This window comes from Triticum aestivum, chromosome 6D (genome assembly GCF_018294505.1).
Source record: "Triticum aestivum cultivar Chinese Spring chromosome 6D, IWGSC CS RefSeq v2.1, whole genome shotgun sequence".
Taxonomy (NCBI): Eukaryota; Viridiplantae; Streptophyta; class Magnoliopsida; order Poales; family Poaceae; genus Triticum; species Triticum aestivum.
In genome coordinates, this window is record NC_057811.1 from 300609826 (window position 1) to 300622591 (window position 12766).

Here is a 12766-nt window from a genome sequence, read left to right on the forward strand (position 1 = left end):
GCGCCACCGCCTACCGCCGCCGCCTCCCCATCGCACCGCCGCCGTCGACAGCCCGCCCGCCGGAGCCACCGCCGCCGCCCCTCGCCGCCCGCCGGAACCTCACCGGAGGTAGATGTCGGTGTGAAACGACACCTATGGGATCAAGGGGATCCCTTCTACGGTTGCGGGGCGCTGGGAGTGGTGAGGAGAGCAGGATCAACAGTCAGTGCAAACACACGGGTCGTTTACCCAGGTTTGGGCTGCAAAGATGCGTAATACCCTAGTCCTGCTTTGGTGGTTGTATATCTGAGTTCTTGAGGAGTTTGAACTAGCTACAGGGAGCGTAAGTTGTCCAAAGGTCCGAATCCTGCTCCTGGGCGCCTTGGGTCTCCTTTTACAGGCAAAGGGATCGCCACAGTGGCACCAGGAGGTGGCATCGAAGTACTGTGGCTGAGTTTATCGCTAGCCATTACGGGACAAAGCGCATTTAATGCGAGGCTTAGGTGTCCCTTCGCTTTATTGGGGGACGAGGGTGAGGCCCGTCCCGTCCGTCGCCGCCCCTCCTCGCAACGACACGCGCCCTGGCCAGCGATGCATGTGGCGCCATGTAGGCAGGCAGGCAGCTGAGGTGGCGCGGTGGTGGAGCCTCTAAGAAGATCTGCATACCACCACGTAAGCATGTGGTGAGTTGGCGAAGGAGCCCTTTGTTGACACGCAGGTGCCTGCCCGGCTGGTGGGCTGGCAGCTGCATGGAATCGACGGTGGAAACCTTGGCGGGTGCGGGCCTGGCCGTGGCCTCGCGGATGCTTCCGGCAAGGGTCTTGTCGTGGCGTCGTGGACGTCCCCGGCAAGGATCTTGCCGGGGGCCTTGTGGATTCCCTCGGCAATGACTTTGCCGAGGCTTGCTGCTTCCCACTCTTCTGACCAAGAGTGTTGCTCTTGTCTTCACAAAGATCTGCATGCCACCATAGAGGTGCCTCCCGAGCCCTAGCCCAGCGCAGTTGGATAGCGTCGGAGGCCGTGGGCTCAAGGGTGGCTCGCTCTGTTGGTGTTGGGGCGAGCTGCCCCGGCAAGGGTCTTGCCGGGGCTGCGGAGGCTACCCCCGGCAAGGACCTTGCCGGGAAAACCTGCTTCGTCCCTCTGCTCTTCATGGTCTTGGCCTTGGCGTTGTTTTGCTTCTGGACTTACCTCGGCTCACCTCCCTGGCCGTGCCAAGTGTGGCCGTGGCGCGTGGCCTCGACTGCCCGTGCACAAGTTAAAGGGGTCAAAAGGAGAGCCCCTACTTTTGTGCACCGACAGGAGCCCCCGGGCCTGGGCCACACATAAGCGCAACACGTTGTTGGGCCAGGCCCAAGAACGGTGCGCGGGCAGGCGGGGCGGTTTTCACCGCGGTAATTCTTCCGTCCGTCGTGCTTCCCCACGATCTGCGCGCGACGTGGCGGTCGTGCGTGACGTGGGGGTCATGCGTGTCGCGTCGCAGTAAATGGGGAAGGAGGCCCATACCCCATAATCACGGGGTCGGGGAAAGGTCGTTTCACCCATCCCCTCGATTCTGCACGTTTGCCACGTGTCCTCCATGCGCCTGAGGTGTCAGGCGGTGGAGGTGGGAAGCTGGGCCGTCGCTGGTTGGAGCGGCGGGTCGGTCCTGATTCCCTGCGCCCTTGGTGGCTTAGATTGGCCGAGCGGGGCGGCCGAGCCTCAATCCCGCCCCTTTATAAGGAGAGGGAGGGGATGGCATTCCGCACTCTTCCATCTTCGCCTTTCTCCGCTTCTGCTTCTTCTTCCCACCCGCCATGGAGAAAGGGAACCCCGGTCCTTTGACGGTGGTGGCGAGGGTCGCAGCCCGACAGCGCGTCCCTCCTTCCCAAGGGCCCGTGGTGGCTGGGCCAACCATGAGGGGAACGGGAAGGGGGCGAGGCCACGGGCGAGGCCGTGGTCGTCGTGGCACTCGGGGAAGAGGACGAGGCGGCGCATCGGCCTCGCCTCCGCCGGTGGCCCCTCCTCCAGTGGAGGGCCATGTCGGGGATGATCCCGCGAGTTCTTCGTCAGGGTGCACCATTCGCCTCGCTGTCGTCTTTGCCTTCCGACCCCGTTTGCGTGAGAAATGGAGGTAAACCCGCCGCAGGTGTTGCGGCTACGCATGAGGGGCTGCGGGAACAGTGGTACGTGGGCCGATGTCGAGTTCCCCGCTCCTCATGTCATGTACCTTCGCCGAGGGTGGAAAACCTTTGCTCGCATCCACAGCTTGATGGAGGGGCTCACTCTCCATTTTAAGTTAACGGAGGGTGCCCTCCTCCTCGTCAAGGTCTTCGGGCACTTCGGGACTCGCGCAAGGTGCTGCGTGGAGAGCTCCTCTGATTGCGAAGACTCTTCCTCGAGCGAGAGTGACGAGGAGGACAGCGGCAGCGGCGACATGGGTAGCGAGCGGCAGGATGACGGGTCCGACTAGGTGTCGGGCGCGTCGCGCCGGGGCGGGTGCGGCAGCAGCAGCATCTGCACCTGGCCGCTCCTCCGGCAGAGCCCGCCGGGGGAGAGGCCAGCTCCTTGAACTTCTCGGGGCCGTCTCCTTGGGTGGCTGGCGTCGGGAGGCTGCGGAAGGGGAAGAGGGCGGGTGACAAGGCCGCGAAGTCGGAGTACGCGGGCATCGACGCCTTCGTCGCGTATTGGCGACCTGCCGCCTCGTCTTCCAGCTCTTCCTCTGGCGCCGCCATCACCAACCAGCCCTTGGACGGCCACCGAGATGTCCTCTTGGTGTCTTCTGCCACCCGTAGCTCACCTAGGCGCCCCTTTTGCCCTTTTCGCTTCCTTGACCAGCCTCCTGAGGAGAGGGACAAGAAAGGGATTACGGGCATCTTATCTCTTTTCAACTTGTAAGCCTGCGGGCATTAGTAGAATTTAAGACTTGTAATCCTCCTTGTTCATGTTTTTCATTCCGTAGGAACTGTACCTGTATGGGATGTTTTTAATGAAAAAGGGGTGTTTGCCAGGTTTTTCGCTCGCGGGTAAAAACCCACGACAAGGAAGGAATCATTGTTACTTTTTTAAGATAAACGTTTCTCGCCCGGCAACAGGCCTTGCCGTCCCTCCACTTCGCTCGACCATTCTCGCGCTCTTGGCGGAGGCAGGGAAGAAGTGGGCTTAGGCTCTTCGTTTTATTCCCCGGCTGCCGCGACTACAACCAAATCCGAACCCAGGAGGTGAACCTTGGGTAGAGGAAGAAGGGAGCACGGTAGCCTAGAAATAAAACGAAGCTTCATATATCCCAGTTCCATACCGAAATGCATGATAGAGGGTAATCTGGATCTGCAGCCCCCGGCAACCCTTGGGTTGCCGAGGTTGGATCCTTGCGCTTGCAGCCCCTGGCAACTTTGGTCTGCCCGGGCCAGGATGTCGGTCCGTCCTTCTCCTTCCAAGTAGCTCGGCAGAAGTGCTCATGTGCCCTGCGAACCAAAGAGGATAGGAAAGAACAGAGAGACGCGCACTCAACCTCTAAGCTAGGGGTTAGCCGCCGCTAAGCACTAGCAACCCTAACCGAGGAAGAGACTCGACCTAGCATGCATGCTATAACTTAGGGTGCCAGCGCTTCATTTATTTATGCTCAGGGTCTGTGCCTGGCTTTATACAAAGGGTTACATGCCTGCCGGCAAGGCTCGTACAAAAGTGTGGCTTGCCGGGGGGCCCGGCAAGCCGCGCCTTATGGGTAAAACTTGCGAAGATGCTCGATGTTCCAGTAGTTGCTCACTAGAACGGCATCTTCGGTCTCCAGGCGGACTGCGCCGGGCCTGGTGACTCGTGTGACCCGATAAGGGCCCTCCCACTTCGGCGTCAACTTGTTGGAATTCTTGGCCGACTGAACGTGCCGAAGAACAAGGTCGCCTTCCTCAAAGCTCCGGGCATGAACCTTACGGCTATGGTAGCGGCGCAAGGCTTGCTAGTAGCGTGCTGCTCTCACAGCCGCCCGGAGACGATCTTCCTCAAGGAGCATTGCGTCATCTTGCCGCAATCGCTCTTGCTCAAACTCATCATAAGCGAGCACTCGAGGTGACCCGTACATGAGTTCCGTGGGGATAACTGCTTCTGCCCCATAGACCAGGGCAAATGTTGTCTGGCCGGTGGCTCGATTTGGCGTCGTCCTGATCGACCAAAGAACCGTCGGCAACTCATTGATCCAGCGCCTCCCACTCTTGCGCAGCCTGTCAAAAGTCTTCGTCCTTAAGCCTCGCAGCACTTCAGCATTCGCTCTCTCCGCTTGGCCGTTGCTCCATGGATGTGCCACGGAGGCAAAACAGACCTTGCTGCCGAGATCCTCAATATACTGCATGAAGGCGTGGCTTGTGAACTGTGTAGCATTATCGGTGATAACCCTGTTGGGTACACCAAAATGGCAAACCAGTCCCTTGAAGAATTTGATGGCTGACTGCGCCGTCACCTTCCTCACTGCCTCCACTTCTGGCCACTTTGTGAACTTGTCGATTGCAACGTACAAGTACTCAAAGCCCCCGATGGCACGAGGTAAGGGGCCCAGTATGTCGGGCCCCCAGACTGAGAAGGGCCAGGAAAGAGGAATGGTTTGAAGGGCTTGCGCTGGTTGATGTAGCTTCTTTGAATGGAACTGGCACGCTTCACACTTGGTTACTAGTGTCGTCGCATCCTGGAGGGCAGTGGGCCAGAAGAAACCTTGCTGGAAAGCCTTGCCGGCGAGGGCCCTCCACCCTATGTGGGAGCCACATATACCTCCATGTATCTCTGCCAGCAGCTCTAGTCCTTCCTCCCGGGAGATGCACCTCAATTTCACCCCATTCGGCCTTCTTCTGTACAAGACATTGTCAATGAATTGGTATAGAGCAGATCGGCGGGCTACTTTTTCGGCTTCTTCCTGCTCCTCAGGAAGCTCTCCTGTCTGGAGTAATCGGACGGTGTGCTACGCCCATGCCGGAGCCTGTGGCTCGACGGTAAGGACTAAAGGCATCTCCTCTACCAGGGGAGTCGACTGTCTCTACGGCCATGGCTTGGGGCCCTGCCGGAGTCGGTCGCCCCGTGGCAGGATCGGCGTCCACGGCAACATCTTCGCCAGCGGCCCCTGGGAGCTCGGTGGGGAAGTACTTGCCGGGGCCTAGCTTCCTCCGCTTGTTCAGCCCAGTTGATGGTTCAACGGATGGTTGAGTTAACTGAAGCACAAAGGTACCTGGTTCCACAGGTAGCTTGAGGGCAGCGCGCTTTGACAGGTAGTCGGCAATGTCATTCTCCGCCCTTGGGACATGCTCTGCTTGGATACCGTCAAAGCGCTCCTCCAGTTTCCTCACCTCATCAATGTAAGCCTCCATCAACGGACTCTGGTAATCTTTGTTGACCTGTCTGACGACGAGCTGTGAATCGCCTCTGACGATGAGCTTTCTGACACCGAGGTCTGCCACGATCCTGAGACCGGCAAGTAAACCCTCGTACTCGGCGGTGTTGTTGGTCGACATCTCCCGGGGAAAGTGCATTTGGATGACATACTTGAGGTGCTCTCCGGTGGGCGTGACAAGCAGTACGCCAACACAGGCGCCTTGCAGCAAAAAGGCCCCATCAAAGTACATGATCCAGCTGCAACTTGTTTCCTTGCCGGGGAGAGTGGTCTCCTGTACCTCTTCGTCGGGCGTCGAGGTCCATTCTGCAACGAACTCCGCCAAGCCCTCTGCTCTGAATCGTCGAGGTGCTTTCGAACTTCAAACCGAAACTTGACAGCACCAGGGCCCATTCCATGATCCTCCCCGTTGCATTTGGGTTATGCAGTATCCGTTGTAAGGGGAGGCGGGTGACCACGGTGATCTCGTGCGCTTGGAAGTAATGGTGAAGCTTCCTCGAGGCCATGAGGAGGTCGAAGAGCAGCTTCTGCACCCCTGAGTACCTCGACCTAGCCCCCTACAAGAGGGAGCTGACGAAGTAGACTGGATGCTGCACCATCTTCTTCTTCTGCGCCACTTCACCTAGCCGTGCGGGCCCTGTTGCTTTGGTGTCAATCTCAGCCGGGGACTCATCCTTGCCGCGGACGAGCCCTGCCGGGGAGGGTTCCGGCTTTCCATCCGTTGACTCTGCCGCTGCCACTGCCTCTTCGTCAACCTCTCTCTGTGCCAGTAGTGCGGCGCTAACCACTTGATTCGTCGCCGCTAGGTACAGCAGCAACGGTTCTTGTGGTTTGGGCGCGACCAGCACTGGGGTAGAGGAGAGGTATTTCTTCAAGTCCTGCAATGCTGCCTCGGCTTCTGGGATCCACTCCATTGGGCCCGCCTTCTTCAAAATCTTGAAAAAAGGAAGGGCACGCTCCGCGGATTTGGAGATGAATCTGCTCATGGCGGCAACGCAGCCCGTGAGCCGACGCACGTCCTTAATCCGCTTGGGTGCCTCAATTTGCTCGATGGCCTTGATCTTGTCTGGATTTGCCTCGATCCCGCGCTGCGGCACGAAGAACCCGAGAAGCTTGCCGGAAGGGACACCGAAAACACACTTCTTAGGGTTCAGCTTGAGGTTGATCCTGCGCAGGTTCGCAAACGTCTCCTCCAGATCTTGTATAAGTGTTGCCTTGTCCTTGGTTTTGACCACTATGTCATCCATATAAGCTTCCAAATTTCTATGGAGCTGGGGCTCAAAACCAATTTGGACTGCTTTTGCAAAGGTGGAGCCAGCACTCTTCAACCCGAAAGGCATCTGCAAAAAGCAATACATACCACATGGGGTGATGAAGGACGTCTTCTCCTCGTCTTCTTTTGTCATGAAAATCTGGTGGTACCCTGAGTAGGCGTCGAGGAATGATAGCAAATCACACCCGGCCGTGGAGTCAACAATCTGGTCGATGCGCAGCAATGGGAAGGGGTCCTTGGGACAAGCCTTATTAATATCTGTGTAATCGATACACAGTCTCCACTTCCCATTCGCCTTGCGCACCACTACTGGATTGGCCAACCACGTCGGATGGAGTACTCCCCTCACCAGTTCTGCTGCTTCTAACTTTCTGATTTCTTCTGTAATGAATTCCTGCCTCTCTAGAGCTTGCTTTCTGACCTTCTGCTTGACGGGCCGTGCATGAGGACAGACAGCAAGATGGTGCTCAATCACTTCCCTGGGAACGACGGGGATGTCGGAAGCTTGCCATGCAAACACGTCGACATTCGCCCGCAGGAAAGTGACGAGCTCGCTTTCCTATTTGCTGTCGAGGGTGGAGCTTATGGTGAAAGCCCCTCCCGTGCCATCCTCTTTGACGGACACCTTCTTGGTCTCTGGCAGCATAGCTCTGGATTTCTTGCTCTTGCCGGTGGAGCTCTCTGGCATGTCCTCGACGGTAGCACAAGACTCCGAAGAGGTGTGCATGCCGGAGTGGGTGCGAGAGGTCTTGCCGGCGCTTTTCTTCCCTCCCGGGGCTTCAACGGTAGGGGCAAGTACCTTGGCAGCAGTTGCCGCTACCGCTTCCCGGTAGAGTAGATCAGCGCATCTTTCTTATCGGAGGGGACGGTGATGATATTCATCGGCCCGGGCATCTTCAGCATGTTGTAGGGGTAGTGGGAAGCCGCCATGAACTTGGCAAGTGCCGGGCAGCCGAGAATCCCGTTGTAGGGCAAGGGGATCTCGGCCACATCAAAAACGATCCTCTCCGTTCTATAGTTCAGCTCACTTCCAAACGTCACAGGCAGTGTGACCTTTCCTTTTGGCTGGCTTCTTCCAGGGTTGACCCCTTGAAACGTGCCCGTTTCTTCGAGATCTCCATCGGGAATTTGCAGCCTCTTGATCACGACATGTGAGATCAGATTCAGTCCGACCCCGCCGTCAACCAGCATCTTGTTCACCTTGAGGTTGCGTATCATTGGTGAGACCAACAATGGCAAACACCCGACCGCAGTCGTGCGGTAGGGGTGATCCTCGGCGTCAAAGATGAGGGGCGTGCTGGACCATCTAAAGGGCTTCTGGGCGTCGAACGAGGGCTCTGCCGCTGTAATCTCACGCGCCCACTGTTTGAGCTGGCGGTGAGAAGTATGCAGCGAGGCGGCACCGTCGACACACATGGCCTCGGTAGCCTTCTGGAAATCTTGCTCACCGGACTCATCATCCTCGTCATGATCATCGCTTTCTTGTTTCTTGTCGCGGCCCTGAGCGGGCCTCTCTTGTTGGCTGTCCTTGCCGCGGCGACCTCCTTGGCCGTCACGCTTCTTGTCGGACCGCCCGGCACCATCCTGACCCTTCTCCTTATCCCGCCTTTCATATTTAAGCTTCTGCTTCTCGGCAAGCAGCTCGACTTGTCGGCAGTTCTGGAGGTCGTGGCCTTTGGTGCGGTGGATCTTGCAATACCACTTGTCGGAGCCCCCTGGCTTATCGGCAGCCGCCAAGGCTCGGCAGGCGGTGCACCCGGCAATCTCCTTGCCGGGGTCGCCTGCCTTGGCCTTCTTGGTGGCGCCGGTGTCGCTGGATTCCTCGACGGCAAGCACGGTCTTGCCTTTGCATTTCTTGTTGCGACGCCGGCCCTTCTTCATCGGGGCGGTGGTGTCTCCGTCAGTAGAGTCGGTTTCCGCGCCGGCGTCCTCGCCGGGGTACTTCCTTCCCTCCTCAGCCCGGGCGCACCTGTCGGCCAGAACATAAAGTTTGGCCACATCCCTAACCTTGTTCATCGCCAGTTCTTCGCACATCTTGCGATTGCGCACGTTCTAGTGGAACGCACTAATCACAGCGGCGGGGTGAACGTCGGGGATGTTGTATTGGACCCGGCTGAACCTTTGGATGTACTTGCACAGGGTTTCTCCATCCTTCTGGGGAATGATATGTAAATCACTCGCCTGGCCATGAGCTTGGTGGCCCCCAGTGAAGGCACCCACGAACTCATGACACAGGTCTGACCAAGAAGAAATGGAGTCTACCGGCAAGTGCATCAACCAAGACATGACGTTGGGCTTCAACGCCAACGGGAAGTAATTGGCGAGCACCTTGTCATCGCGAGCTCCGGCAGCTTGCATCGCGATGGTGTAGATGCTGAGGAACTCTGACGGATGGGTCTTGACGCTGTACTTCTCGCCGACGTCGGGTTTGAACGTGCGGTGGGACGGCCACTGGAAGCGCCGCAGCTCACGGGTGAAGGCCGGGCAAGCTACCTCGTAAGGTAGGCCGCCGGAGCCCCCCGGAACTGGGTGTTCTACAGTGGGCCCTACCCGCTTGTCCGACTGATGGCGTGTGTCGCGCCGGCGCTCTATAGTGGTCCGAGCGTCTTCGTGAGCTCGCTCTCAAAGAACTTGGCGCTGATCATGGTGGGTCCGCAGGTCGGACGACGCTATGGAAACGATGTCACCAGCATCGTCACGACAGGCTGACGCTCGCGGTGGCTGGCGTGGAGGAGGAGAGTGTACCGTGGCCGCAACGCCCATGATCCTTCCTCCACTTGCATGCGGTGGCTCGACGGAGCGCCGACCCGAGGGCCCCGTTGGTCGCGGATCGTCTTTGTTGGCGATGGCGACGAGGCTCCGGATGGTGGCTCTCCATTCATCGAGCTTCTCCGCGGCAGGAGGGAAGTCGAGGAGCAGCTGCGCGCGCACCAAAGCTTCTGCTGGTGTAGGTGGTGGCGAAAGCTGCGTGGGTCGTGGGGCGCTCCGGCTCCTAACGATGTTAGAAGGAGCCCCGCCACGGCCCAGCGGCTGCGTGCCACTTTCGCCAGTGCTTCGGTGGGCACGTAGGCCTCCTTCGTCTCGTAGCTGAAGCACAGGGCTCTTCCCACGACAGCGTCCAGGGTCGTCAGCCTGGTGACGCTGCTCATCGCGTGCACCATGGGAAGAGCGTGCTGTGGTCGCCGGAACGGGCATCTTGGAGGTCGCTGCACCGCCTATGTGTGGCACGGCAACGTTTTGGGAGGGCCCCGCGCCGCCCACGTGGGGCCCGGCCCTGCCCTGGGATCTAGCGGCGCGCGGCTCATCATTCGACGTAGGAACGACGGCGCTTGCCAGGCTATGATCAACAGGGCGATGCTGATGCTCACGGGCTGCAGCCCGGGTTCTGTCCGCGACCGGTCCGCTGCTTGCTCGCACCGTATCGGTCCGCTTGGCTCCTGACGAGCCGACCGCCGTGCTTGCCTTCTTCTTGGGAGCGATGGCGACGAAGAACTGTGTTGCTGGCTGTAGAACCAGATGCTCGCTACTCCGCACCCCCTACCTGGCGCGCCAAAGATGTCGGTGTGAAACGACACCTATGGGATCAAGGGGATCCCTTCTACGGTTGCGGGGCGCTGGGAGTGGTGAGGAGAGCAGGATCAACAGTCAGTGCAAACACACGGGTCGTTTACCCAGGTTCGGGCCGCAAAGATGCGTAATAACCTAGTCCTGCTTTGGTGGTTGTATATCTGAGTTCTTGAGGAGTTTGAACTAGCTACAGGGAGCGTAACTTGTCGAAAGGTCCGAATCCTGCTCCTGGGCGCCTTGGGTCTCCTTTTATAGGCAAAGGGATCACCATAGTGGCACCAGGAGGTGGCATCGAAGTACTGTGGCTGAGCTTATCGCTAGCCATTACGGGACAAAGCGCATTTAATGCGAGGCTTAGGTGTCCCTTCGGTTTATTGAGGGACGGGGGTGAGGCTCGTCCCGTCCGTCGCCGCCCCTCCTCGCTCCGACACGCGCCCTGGCCAGCGATGCATGCGGCGCCATGTAGGCAGGCAGGCAGCTGAGGTGGCGCGGTGGTGGAGCCTCTAAGAAGATCTGCATGCCACCACGTAAGCACGTGGTGAGTTGGGGAAGGAGCCCTTTGTTGACACGCAGGTGCCTGCCGGCTGGTGGGCTGGCAGCTGCATGGAATCGGCGGTGGAAACCTTGGCGGGTGCAGGCCTGGCCGTGGCCTCGCGGATGCTTCCGGCAAGGGCCTTGCCGGGGCCCCGGCAAGGGTCTTGTCGTGGCATCGTGGACGTCCCCGGCAAGGATCTTGCCGGGGGCCTTGTGGACGTCCCCGGCAAGGATCTTGCCGGGGGCCTTGTGGATTCCCTCGGCAAGGACTTTGCCGAGGCTTGCTGCTTCCCACTCTTCTTACCAAGAGTGTTTCTCTTGTCTTCACAAAGATCTGCATGCCACCATAGAGGTGCCTCCCGAGCCCTGGCCCAGCGCAGTTGGATAGCGTCGGAGGCCGTGGGCTCAAGGGTGGCTCGCTCTGTTGGTGTTGGGGCGAGCTGCCCCAGCAAGGGTCTTGCCGGGGCTGCGGAGGCTACCCCCGGCAAGGACCTTACCGGGAAAACCTGCTTCGTCCCTCTGCTCTTCGTGGTCTTGGCCTTGGCGTTGTTTTGCTTCTGTACTTACCTCGGCTCACCTCCCTGGCCGTGCCAACTGTGGCCGTGGCGAGTGGCCTCGACTGCCCGTGCACAAGTTGAAGGGGTCAAAAGGAGAGCCCCTACTTTTGTACACCGACAGTAGCCGCCGCCGTCGTCTCGGTTTTTTTTCCAGAAAAACCGCTCGGTTTTTTTAGTAAAACCCTAGATTCATTTTTTTGGTTCGTTCGGTTTTCCATCGGTTTAGTTAAATAGCGGATGTTCGTCCGTACATTCATTTTAACGAACGTCGTTCATCCGTTAGCTGCAGACAGCGAACGTTCGTTCGTTAGCCTGTTCGTCAGCTTTTCTTTTTCCAGGGTTTTTCCGCGATTATTTTCGATCGCGATTTCTGCCCTAATCTTCGTTCTAGTATAACTTTTCGCTCGTTTATCCAAATCAGGTGAAACAAGCGCCTAGATCTTCGTCTCGAAGTCCTCTTTCTGTTTAACCAACTTGAACAAGATTTTGGTGCTGTAAAATTTGACTTTAGTCAGTTTAGTAAACGGATCTTGTTTCTTTCGTGGTTTGAGTTTCGTTGCTCCGTTTGATTTGATTCTTTCTGCAAATCGGAGTTCTTCAGTTGAACTTTCTGGTTAGATCTTCTTATTTTAGTTTTACTCGTGCATCTTTGCTTTAGTGCTTATGTATGCTATTGTTTGTTTGCGATAGAATTCCCGGAGTGCGAAGCGTGCTACTACGAGTCTCTAGGATTTGCAGATCATCAGCAAGGCAAGTAACACATTGATCATACTCTTTCATACCCAGTTTTTATGCATTAATTTCTATCCTCAAACACTGCATGATTACGATGTGATTAACTTGTGGGTATTTCGGAAGTAGATGATGAGGTAGAACCTATTGCCCTGTTTATTATCAAACCCCTGGGAGTTACTTCTACGTTATGCTTATATTGCCATGCTATGCTCGTAGACGTGGATTGGGGTTGAGTGAATCCATGACAGATGTGAGTTGTTAATTAATGGTTCAACTTAAGGTGGCAACTTTAATACACATCTGGGTTGATTGCTTGTGGGCACCTGGAGAATCCAGTGTTGTCCTAGGATATCCCGGAGTACCCGTGTGATCATCCTACGGTCCGCCACCCAGGCTCAAAGGGATCATAAGATTATTCATGCTAGAAACTTCTGTGTGCAGCCACAAGCCATTATGGGCTCTGGCATAGTTGAGTATGTTGCGTGACCTCTTTCAGTGGAAGGCTAGGAGATGTAGAGGGAAAGTAGGTGTAACTGCCTACCCAGAGTAAAGAGTAAATGCTTCTGAAAGACTGTGTCTCGGTCATCCGTTTCTCAAACACCATGCAGTGTGAGAAATCAAAAGGAGGAGATCGAGTCTTGTGGGGAAAAGTGCGCAAACCTCTGCAGAGTGCATAAACTAATCATTGTTAGCCGTGTCCCCGATTATGGACATCTTGAGTATCTGGTACTTGAATTTTTGATTTGATCTCATCACTTTAAATTAATTTGTTGG